We start from the raw sequence: 11986 nt of genomic DNA, 5'->3' as shown, positions 1-11986 counted from the left end.
GGCCCAATTGTCCCATATAACTGATGTTTATGGTTTTTTAAATAAACAGAAATTGATTCTCCTTGATCTTCAAACTTGAAATTTACATTGTTTTATCTGAGTTCCTTCCTCAGGAAACTGACCCTCAGGTAAGAAACTGAAACTCGTCAGATCACTGCATCCAGACAATGAAGATGCCAGACCCCTCATCTGTCATGATTGCTTCCTTACCTCTCCCTGATTTCCATTTTCTCCTACATAGCTACCTTCCTTCCCTGCTGTATAGCCACTGTATAAACCCCCAATTCTATTTGATTGGGAGAGATGGACTTGAGGCTCATCTCCCCTCTCTGCAGCTGACATCCAAATAAAAAGTCTTCTTCTCTGGCAATACTGGTTGTCTTAGTGATTGGTTTTCTGTGCTGTGAGAAAGGTGACCTAGACTGAACCTCTGGCACTTCAGTGACATTATGACCTTTCAAGGAATTTCTTGCCATTTCCCCATGCATCTTTAAGCTGTGAATCCACTATGAACTGTTTGACTTTATGCTTATTTCCCAGCTCAAATATAATAATGAGATCATTGTAGGTCTTGATCTTTCCAGTCTGCACAGAGACTTTGCACTGGGCACCCTAACAATCCAATGATTGTGCATGTGTCCTATACCTAGTCTGGTTCCAATCAGTCAGTGGCTGGCAGAGAGGGAGCAGGAGAATAAGGGAGCCCTGCCCTATTGGCAAGGGCTCTGGGTGGGCCAGTTTTCCTTGGCAAAGCTGGAGAAACTGGGATTGACTTGAATAACACAAATGCAGAATAGTTTGAAACCATCAAAAATGATACTGTAAAAGAATACTTAATGACATGAAAAAGTCCACTCTCTAAGTTAAGAAATATGGTTGTAAAACTCAAATGTAAAATCAGGCCTCATTTCTGTAAATACATGCATTTGTATATATGTACTTGAAGACTAAAATAATGTTCATCAAATTATTAACAATTATCTTGAGGACTAGGAGCAATTTTAACTTTCTTTTTTATTCCTTTTTGTATTATTTGAACTTACAATAATAAATATGTATACTTGTAAACTAAAAATATGTAAATATTTTCTCATTTGGAAAGAAGTAAGAACCATTTAATTAAGCCTTATTATTATTATTATTATTATTGATGGAGTCTTGCTATGTTGCTCAAGCTGGTCCAAACTCCTGGCTTCAAGTAATTGTCTCACTTCAACCTCCCAAAGAGCCATATTATTTTTAAATTTATCATAAAAAATAAAGATAAACTTAAAAATATAGCTAGGAAAACATTCACTGCCACATTGGCAAGATGAAATTTCAAATAAGAGTCCAACAACACAACATTGAATAAATGTATTACATCCATCAATGGATATTTTGTAATCTTAAATATATTTTATTTTAACAGATATGACATGGAAATAGATACATAATATATTAATTGAGGGGAAAGTTACAACACAATAGAGTATGGCTCTGTTTGAAAGTTAAAATTCACATTAAATATATTTATGCCTAGAAAATAGTCTAAATTTAACAAAAAATAGGTGGGATAATAGATGATTTTAATTGTCTTAATTATATATCTATATATTTTTTATTATCCTTCAGTGAACCTTTATTACTTATGTAATTGTTAGAAACAAAATTGGGGCTTGGGGGATTTATTTGGGTGGGGTTTCCTTTTTTTTTTTTTTTTTTTTTTTTGGAGAGATGAAGTTTCACTATGTTGCCCAGGGTGGTCTTGAACTCCTGGCCTCAACAAGCTGTCTTCCCACCTCCACCTTGCAAAGCAATGGGATCATAAATGTAAGCTACTGTACCCGGCCTTGGGTTTCTATTTTAGTTAAATATTAAGGGCTCTCATTGGGATTTAGGAGTTTTCTTCTTTCTTTGTCATCTCACTTGACCCTGCTGAGAGCACATGGGAAAAGCATCAGCAGTTAAGGGTGTGTAGTCCCAAAGCAAAACAGACTAGACTAACAAGTGTACATTTTAATACAGACAGCGGAGGCAATTTCTCAATCACCATATAAGGTTTTCTTAATGAATGTTCATTTATTTATCATTGAGTGGCAGATTGTCCCCAGAGCCTGGTTCTACTCTGCAAATTCCTGTGCTCCTCATATCCATGGTAACAAAATATCTGTCAGAGTTTTTATTTGCAAACTTGGCAAGCTGCTGAAAAACAATAGTGAGGAAACATGAGTATTCTAATGTAGTACATTATTTTACAGTAGCTGTAATCTGAAAATTGTATCTTTATGAAAATTATTATCTTTCTCAAAAAATTTAAAACAGGACTGTTACTGGTAGCTAATTCATATGGGTCTGCAGCAACCTCAATTCTTGCCACCTCAGAAGAAAGAATTTGACTGAAGGGCATAAGGCAGGAGAGACCGAAGCAAGTTTTAGAGCAGGAGTGAAAGTTTATTAAAAAGCTTTAAAGCAGTAAAGAAAGGAAGAAAAGTACACTTGGAAGAAGGCCAAGCAGGCAATGTGACCTCTTGATTTGGGGTTTTATATGTTGGCATGCTTCTGGGATCTTGCATTACTTCTCCTCACTCATGAGATCTTACTGGGAAGCTGCTGATCAGTTTCAGGTGTTTTCTATCAGGAGACTGCCTTTTCCTGGCACCAGCTGTAACCAATTATGACTTTAGAGAAACAGTTAACGATGTCACCCAACACTCCTGGTGTGTGTGTCTCCTGCCCTGCTCATACTTCACTAACTTCCCACTGTAACAGGACTACCTGTTTGGCAGTTCCGCTTCTAGGTACCTACCCAAAAGAATTGAAGGCAGGGACTGGAATAGATATTTGTACACCTATGTTCCTAATAGTATTACTTGCAGTAGCCAAAATGTGGAAGTAGCCCAAGTGTCCATCAATGGATGAATGAATAAACGAAATATTATTTAGTCTTAAAAAAGAAGGAAATTCTTCACTTGCTGCAACATCGATAAACTTGAAGACATTATGCTAAGTGAAATAAGCCAGCCACAAAAGGGCTTCATTGTCTCAACATGACTATAGCAGTTCCAAACACCACTTCCTCAGACCATACTCAAAATCAGGCAGTGAGGGAGAGTACATAAAACCATCCAGCAGACATCCAATTTTCATTGGCTAAAAATGAGTCACATTGCAATCGCTAGATGCAAGGGAGAATAGGAAAGTTAGCATTTGGGTTTTTCAGCCTCTACAGTGAGAGGTGAGAAAGGGAGAAGTTGTTGGAAGTGGCTTTTGGGTACCAAACCAATATATCTACCAGATCACTAAGCTAACTAGATAGTGTGAAATTGCTCATTTCATATAGTTGAACAAATTTACACTTCCTTAAGTAATATATGAGTTCCCATCTACCAAAATTATGTTGATATTGTTAGATGTTTTACTTTTTGCCAAAATAATAGGTGTGAAATTGTATCTCATTGTGGTTTTAATTTGCATTGCTCTAATTATTAGTGAAATACAGCACCTTGTTAAATGTTATTGGTTATCTGGGATTCCTATTCTACAATTTCCTGATTATACACTTTATCCCTTTTCCCTTGAGTTTTTTGTCCTTTTTTTATTTTGTTAAAGAAGTTATGGGTTTTTAAAAATATAGTCTAGATACTAGTATTTGTCAGTTTTATCTGTTGCAAATATCTTCTCCCTTTTAGATTTTTATATAATGTCCTTGTCTTTATGATTTGCATTTATTATGTTCTTGTTTTAAGAAATCTTTCTCAGCCGGGCACAGTGGCTCATGCCTGTAATCCTAGCACTTTGGGAGGCCGAGGTGGGTGGATCACCTGAGGTAAGGAGTTCAAGACCAGCCTGGCCATCATGGTGAAACCCCATCTTAAAAAAAAAAAAAAAAGAAATCTTTCTCTACTATGAAGTTATAAAGATATTTCCTATATTTTCTTCCTTCATTTTTTAAAATTTCTGTTCTGACAAATAGGCCTTAAATCAATCTAAATTGATATATCCATAAGAATGGATATTCATTTTTCCATGTGAACTATTTCAGCATTGTTTATTAATTCACAATTCTTTGATTTACAATGTCTTAACATCATATATCATATTATAATATATGCTTGAATATGAGTTTATATGTCAGCAACCAATTTTTAAAATTGTGTTAAATAGTCTATACCTTTATAACTTTTGGTCTGTTGGATCTATCAGTTTCTGAGAGAAATATGATAAAGTCTCTTCCCCTATTATCACAAATTTGTTGATTTCTACTGGTCAAATTTTTCTGTTACATACTTTGAGGCTAAGTTGTAGGATGTATATAAGTTCAAATGTAGTAATATTTTCCTGGAGACTTGTACCTTTGATTAATGTCTTCTTTAATCCCCAAGAATGATTATTGTCTAAAATTTTTTTGACTGATGATATTGTTAATGCAGCTTTTTTTGCTCAGTATTTTTCTATAATTTTTTTCCATTCTTTGATTTTCAAATTTTTGTGTCATGTTCTAGAAGCATACATTATGTTATTTTTCCCCTCTAATTGAATGAAAACTTTATGTTCTGTTTTATTATTTTCAATAGTTACTCTTTAATTTTGAGCAATATGTAACTAAAATTCTAAAGTTAATCATTTTCTCTATTTCTCTCTGGAAAAATATTAGCTTCTTAAAATATTTTAATTCTAATCTCCCCCTTCCATTTTCCATGCTATTATTGTCTAGTATTTTAATTCCCCTTTGCTTTAAAACCTTCTAAACATGTCTATGTTTGAACAATCAGTGTCCATGGAGATTGAGCACATTTACCAATTTGCTTATTTACCATTTCTTCTTGCATCCTACTCTTATGAGGTTATATTTCCTTATGTCCAAAGTACATCAATTAGCAATTCTTTCAGCAATGGTTTGTGACACTCAGTGTTTCACCTTTCTTTGAAAATCTCTTTAGTTTGCCCTCATTTATAAATATTTTAGCTAAATATACAATTCTAGGTTAACAGTTATTCCCTCAACACTTTGATGATTTTAGTCCACTGTTTTTTGACATCTATTATTGCTGAAAAGGTACTGCTGTAAGTCTATTTATAACTATTGTTCATTAGTTGGTAGCATGTCTTTAACCTTTTATAGTTATAAAGTTTTTCATTTTTTCCTTTGCTACTTCATCATGATATGTCTAGGCATGAATTTGTTCTTAGTTTTTATTAACACTGCTTTGACCTGAGAAATTTTTCTTCAAGCTGGAAAATTCTTAGTCATTATCCTTTCACATACTGCCTTTCCTACAATCTTTCTATTCTCTCTTGAAACTCTTATTAGATGTCTGTTGTACCATCTCATTCTATTCTTCATGTTTTTATCTTAGTTAAATAAATTAATATATTTTCATACCTATATTTTACTTCTTTTCCTTTTCTAAGCTGTATTCTAGATAATTTCCTTGAATCTGCCTTCCAGTTCATTAATTTTCTCTTCAACTATATGTAATCAGATATTAAATCCATCCCAAAAGGATTTACTTTCAATGAGCATATCTTTCATTTCTAGAAATTCTATTTATATCCTTTTCAAATCTATGAGTTTTACATTAATGTTACCCTATTCTTCTGCTACACTTTGAATGTATTATCTATTTAAACATTTTTGAAATATTTTATTATATTCTCACTCAGATTGTTCTTTTATCTCAGTTTCTTGGGATGTTTTTCTCCTATTTTGTGGCATCTGTAAGTTATCTTACAATGTTTTGTTTTTCATATAACTTGTAAATATTCTTAGCATTTTGAAATCATTTTCACCTGGAATTGCCTTTTCTAAGGGAATGGTCTATATCCTGAGTTGTGGGCGCTCAGTACTTAATAAGAGGGGAAAGTTTCCCAGGTCTAGGAACAAAGTACAGTAGTCCCTCCTTATCCATGGGGGATACATTCCAAGACCCCTAGTAGATGCCTGAAATTGCAGATAGTACCAAATGTTATACATACTATGTTTTTTCTATACATACATACCTATGATAAAATTTAATTTATAAATTGGGCACAATAAGAGATTAACTTTTCTTTAACATATATTTGGTTTTCTTTGGCATATCCAAATAGCCAGCATCACTACTATTGTTCTTTGGGACCATTACCAAGTAAAATAAGGTTTACTTGAACAAAAGTACTGCAGTAATGTGACAGTTAATCTGATAAGCAAAGGCTACTAAGTGACTAACATGTGAGTAGCATATACAACATGGATATGCTAGAAAAGGGATGATTCATGTCTGGGTGGGACAGAGTGGGACGGCACAAAATTTCATCACACAGCTCAGGACAGTACACAATTTAAAACTTATGAATTATTTATTTCTGGAATTTCCCGTTTAATATTTTTGAAGTACAGTAGACTGTGAGTAACTGAAATTACAGAGAGTGAAACTGGATAAATGGGAACTACTGCATTCCAGAGGTAGGAGAAGCTGGCCACAGAGTGTTGGGGGAGCCATCATATTTGCCTACAGCCACTTTGCATCCTTGTTGGAATTTGACAGTATATAAATATCATTACTATTATACCCTAAGTATGCCCTAGATTTTCCTAATATAGTCATAATTTCAGACAGCATCGGTCCTCATGTTAGGCCAGCATTTTTCACTGCAGGTTGTGAACTATCAGTGGGTTGTAGAATCAATTTAGTGGCTTGGCCTGCAGGGTTTTTGTTTTTAAAATGAAATGCATATTAGAATAGAATAGGAAATGTGAGAGTTGCATTATGTAAGAGTAAGAATTGGGTTTTGAGATGTTTTGCAGTTACAAATGTATAGGCATGTATGTGATGAAAAATGTATTTCATGCTGTGGGTCATGATCAAAATTGTTTGAAAGCTTCTAAGTTGGTTCACATGTCCAGATATGAGGACTAGAAAAAATGGAATAAATTATAAATTAGTTAATATTGTTAATGTATTTCTATCAGAAATCAGCAAAGTTAGCAAAAGATGGTGGAATGCAAGTCTTTAGTGTTCCTAGTTTATCACTGCCCTTTTCAGAGGCATATTTCTTTCTGAATTCACTCCAGTAACTCCACAATCTCAACAGCATTTTCAACTCGCTTTTGTGATAATCATGTAGAAGTATGTCTGAATGTGATTATCATAAAAGGAGAACCTAAGTAGTAAAGGATATCAACAAAAAGCAGATTGCTTTAATATTTTAGTCTACTTAAGTAAACAAGGATTTTTCCTACTCCTCTGGCTCTTTAAATTTATAAGCTTACATGTTGATATGCCTCTGTAAACCTTATCTTCTCAGCCTCTTGGGTTGAGAGAGGCCCAGTGGGGCCATTGGTGGTAGGCACACTTGCCCGGGATGAAGTGGACAGCTGGTTGATACTATGTGAAGCCATGGGACTCTATGTTAACAGATCTTCCAATTTTCAAAGAGGAACAAGAAATTTTTATTTTTATGTGAAATATCCTGTTTTTAAACGTTGGGACCAGGTACAGTAATTCATGCCTGTAATCCCAGCACTTTGGGAGTCTGAGGTGGGAGGATCACTTGAGATCATGGGTTCGAGACCAGCCTGGCCAACATGGTGAAACCCCGTCTCTATTAAAAATATAAAAATTAACAGGATGACTAGGCACGGTGGCTCATGCTTGTAATCCCAAAACTTTGGGAGGTGTGAGGCAGGTGGATCACCTGAGGTCAGGAGTTCGAGACCAGTCTGACCAATATGGTGAAATCCTGTATCTACTAAAAATACAAAAATTAGCTGGGTGTCGTGGTGTGTGCCTGTAGTCCCAGATACTCAGGAGGCTGAGACAGGAGAATTGCTTGAACCTGGAAGGCAGAGGTTGCAATGAGCCAAGATCACTCCACTACACTCCAGCCTAGACAACAGAGCAAAACTCCGCCTCAAAAAAGAAAAAAAAAAAATTAGCCAGGCATGGTGGCACAATGTTTGTGGTCCCAGCTACTTGGGAAGCTGAGGCAGGAGATTCACCTGTACAACCACTTGCACCCAGGAGGCGGGGGTTGTAGTGAGCCAAGATTATGCCACTGCACTCCATGGGTGACAGAACAAGACTCCGTCTCTAAATAGATAAATAAATAATGTTGGAAATTTATTCAGAATAATTTCAAACACTGTGAAAGGCAAATACAAGGTGTCCGCAGGCAGCCCCATTTGTGATCTCTTCTCCCAGAAGTACACTACGTAAAACTTCCCAACAATTCCTCCTCAGAGCCTCCCTGACTTTACCCCATTCTCACCTTCTTCCCTCCCTCACCCTCACATCAACTGCTCTCCACTCCGAGTTACTAACACAATTGATATGTGCCTCTGTTATAGTGCTTATGACATTCTATGGTAGTCCTGTTGTTGCTGTTTGCTGTTGTTTTTTGACATATCCATCTGCCCTGCTAAAAATAATTCATAATTTAATGTGGAATCCTGAGGTTGGAGCTGTCATAGTTTGAGGAAATCAGTTTGAGTCCCAGCCCTGATGAGATGACTCTGGGTGAGTTTTCACATTTAAAATGTGAGTGAATTCTAATAATGAATGACATGGTGGTTGCACTGTCAGCCTTGCAGGAGAAGCCATCACCTTGAATTCGCATGTGCAGGGGGCACCATAAGAGAACTTTCTTTGCCTTGATGTAAACTGATGTGGACTGGACAGATGTTACTTGGATACTATTTCCTTTTGCTGCAGCCTCTTAATGGCCCTCTCAAGCTTCTTGAACTAGGCATGCTCCATATGCTGGGAAAAGTCATGCTCGGTTTGACAGTCACCTTCCCAGGGCCTCTGATAGCACAATTTAGTGAGGGTTATGGAGCTAGATTGATGGAGAGATCAGTCTGCTGCCACACACACCTTGACAGAGATATTTACTGCCTCTCCGATATCACTTCTGAATCAACTTTTTTCTTTTTTTTTTAATGGGGTCTCACTCTGTTGCCCAGGCTGGAGTGCAGTGGCACAAACACGATTTACTGCAGCCTCAACCTGCTGGGCTCAAGGAATCCTCTCTTCAGCCTCCCAAGTAGCTGGGACTACAGGCATATGCCACCACGCCCAGCTAATTTTTGTATTTTTTGTAGAGACGAGGTTTCACGATGTTGCCCAGGCTGGTCTCAAACTCCTTGGCTCAAGTAATCCACCAGCCTCGGCCTCCCAAAGTACTGAGATTACAGGCCTGAGTCACCTCACCGAGTCCAAATCAATTTTTGCTCTTCATTCCCAAGAGGAGAAAACATTAAACTCTTTTCCTTTTTTCCGTTTTTCCTTTCTTTTCCCCTTAGCCTCCCTTCTTCATCCTTATACCATTCTTCTTCCTCCTGGCACTAGTTCCCCCTCAAGCAAAAAGATAGCATGTACCTTCAAGATTCCTGATCATCAAACACCATATGATTTCTATCAGCTGAATGCCTGGTAAAGCAATATTCCTTCATCAAAAATTAAAACCAGAGTGGCATTTACTTTCCTCCAATGTCACCTGAGAAGTTAAAGTAGGGCACAAAGCCAGGAACTCCTGTCTCAGCTTTCGGTTGAGATTATTTTGCCCATTGGATTATGGAGCTCTTTCGATGGCAAAGTTAGTAAATTTAAATTACTGCGAAATTAACCTTTAACCCCTTTGAAGTAGCCATCCTCAATCAACAGAAGAAAAAAACAAAACATGGTAACTGAGTGATTTGTTCTATTACAAATCCTGTACAAGGAATAATCTGGAAACTGGGTAGCCTGTTCCAACTAATTATAAAAGTTGAGCAAATAGTTAAAATGCCTATTACGCTAATTGTTTTTTTCCGGATTCTATTCATAAGGCCAGTGTAAACTTAAAGCTCTGGTTCTTTCATGCCTGTAATAAACCAAAAGTTTGTGCTCAGAGTGGAGTACAGAATTAGAATTGCCCATTTGTCCTTTTTCACTATTCTCTTTTTTTTTTTTTTTTTTTTTTTTTTTTTTTGAGACGGAGTTTTCGCTCTTGTTACCCAGGCTGGAGTGCAATGGCACGATCTCAGCTCACCGCAACCTCCGCCTCCTGGGTTCAGGCAATTCTCCTGCCTCAGCCTCCTGAGTAGCTGGGATTACAGGCACGCGCCACCATGCCCAGCTAATTTTTTGTATTTGTAGTAGAAACAGGGTTTCACCATGTTGACCGGAATGGTCTCCATACCTTGACCTCGTGATCCACCCGCCTCGGCCTCCCAAAGTGCTGGGATTACAGGCGTGAGCCACCGCGCCCGGCCCCTTTTTTACTATTCTTTTAAGACTTCTGCAGGTTCACAAATGACATAAGAGGACACTCATGAATGCTGAGCTACAGCAACAGAGACACATGTGTACCTGTACTCAGACCTTCCCATGAGGCTTCAGGAAGAAACCATGTGCAGACTGATTTTTTTAATTTAAAATTATCAGTAGTAGGTGGAATATTGAGAGTGTATATCGGCCAGTCACTTTCTAGATGCTTTATAGGGTCTCATCATCTTCGCAACAACTCCAAAAGGTAAATACTAGCATTATTTGCATTTTGCCAGTAAAGAAAATGAGGCGTAAGGAGGCTGAATGTCCCCTCTACTATGTTTCTGAATTGAAACCAGAAAATCCAGCTTTGTGCAGTGGCAATATCGTAGCCAATGAGGTTTATCCGAGGCGCGATTATTGCTAATGGAAACCAGGAAATCCTATTTTAAAACCCACATTCTTGAACACTCCACAGGCTAAAGCCTCAGAACCAGGTCTTTCTCTCAACCTGGTTGGTAAGTGATGCAAGAAAATGGAAGTCATATATACCTTTGTGTCATTTATATTCCTTTTGTGGAGAAATATGCTTGCATTTATTTACGACAAAAATCTGGCTGGGTATGGTGGCTCATACCTGTAATCCCAGCACTTTGGGATGCTGAGGTGAGCAGATCACCTGAGATCAGGAGACCAAGATCATCCTGGCCAACATGGTGAAACCCCATCTCTACTAAAAATAAAAAAATTAGCCAGGCATAGTGGCATATGCTTGTAATCCCAGCTACTCGGGAGGCTGATGCAGGAGAATCGCTTGAACCTGGTAGGCAGAGGTTGCAGTGAGCCAAGATTGCGCCACTGCACTCCAGTCTGGGCAATGGAGTAAGATTCTGTCTCAAACAATAGAATAAAATAAATAAAAATTTAAAAATCTAGAGTGGCTAGCCAAGATGGAAGTTTGCCTGTGGAAGAGTTTGCACCCAAGGAAGGAGGGTGCCCCCTCCATGGTTTTAGGCAGGTTTCTCTGAGGAGACAAGGTTTGAAGAAAGCTCTCAACAAAGAGAAGGAGAGGGGTTGGCAGATGAGGAAGAAGAGCTTGCTCTTGCCTGTTCCTGGCACCTCAGCCCCAACCCAGATGTAGAGAGCTTGACTTCAGAGACTGTGCTGCCAGCCAGGCAGGAATGGGGCCAGGGGTGACAGCTGCCCTGGGAAAGGTGGAGGCTGCCCAAACTTTAGAAAAACTCTTTATCTTGGCAATGGCAGGTCTTCCCATTCATCATGGAAAGGTAAATATAGGAACCCATGAGATAACCATCTGCTAATGAGGGTTTACTTTACTAAGGCAGTTCTTACTTAAAGATCAATCAATCCCTGGCAAGTAGTTGGTATTTCCTATTGTTAGGGTAAATAGCTTTTTCCTCCTAAGATACTCTCAATACTTCAAATATGACACCAAATAAAAGAACAGACTGTGTTTTCTCTGCTCACACTCAACACGGAACATTTCTGTGACCAGATGTGTGGCCTTTTCCCACGCCAGACAATTCTCTAATTCTCTGAAGATGCCAATTGGGTGTCCTACAATTTAATTCAATTCAGACACTACCTGGACATAGCGTCATATCCCACAGGTTCAGGGCTCAGTACCACAAGACTTCTCCCCACCTCTCCCTCACAATTCAGACACCAATCATGAGCCCAAGTTGTCACCGGTGCCTCTGACTGATCAGCTATAAATTAGAGCTTCCCAGAACCCACCTCAGGTTCCATCATTT

General features: G+C 37.9%; 1 pseudogene; it reads left to right on the top strand.

Moving 5' to 3' along the window:
• The first annotated feature begins 10577 nt into the window (after positions 1-10577).
• On the top strand, positions 10578-10647 carry LOC135275590 (U4 spliceosomal RNA; annotated as a pseudogene).
• The last annotated feature ends 1339 nt before the right edge of the window (positions 10648-11986 follow it).

The sequence above is a fragment of the Aotus nancymaae genome, unplaced genomic scaffold (genome assembly GCF_030222135.1).
Source record: "Aotus nancymaae isolate 86718 unplaced genomic scaffold, 86718_ANA_hifiasm-v0.15.2.pri h1tg000016l, whole genome shotgun sequence".
Taxonomy (NCBI): Eukaryota; Metazoa; Chordata; class Mammalia; order Primates; family Aotidae; genus Aotus; species Aotus nancymaae.
This window is presented reverse-complemented; position numbering and strand designations above follow the sequence as displayed.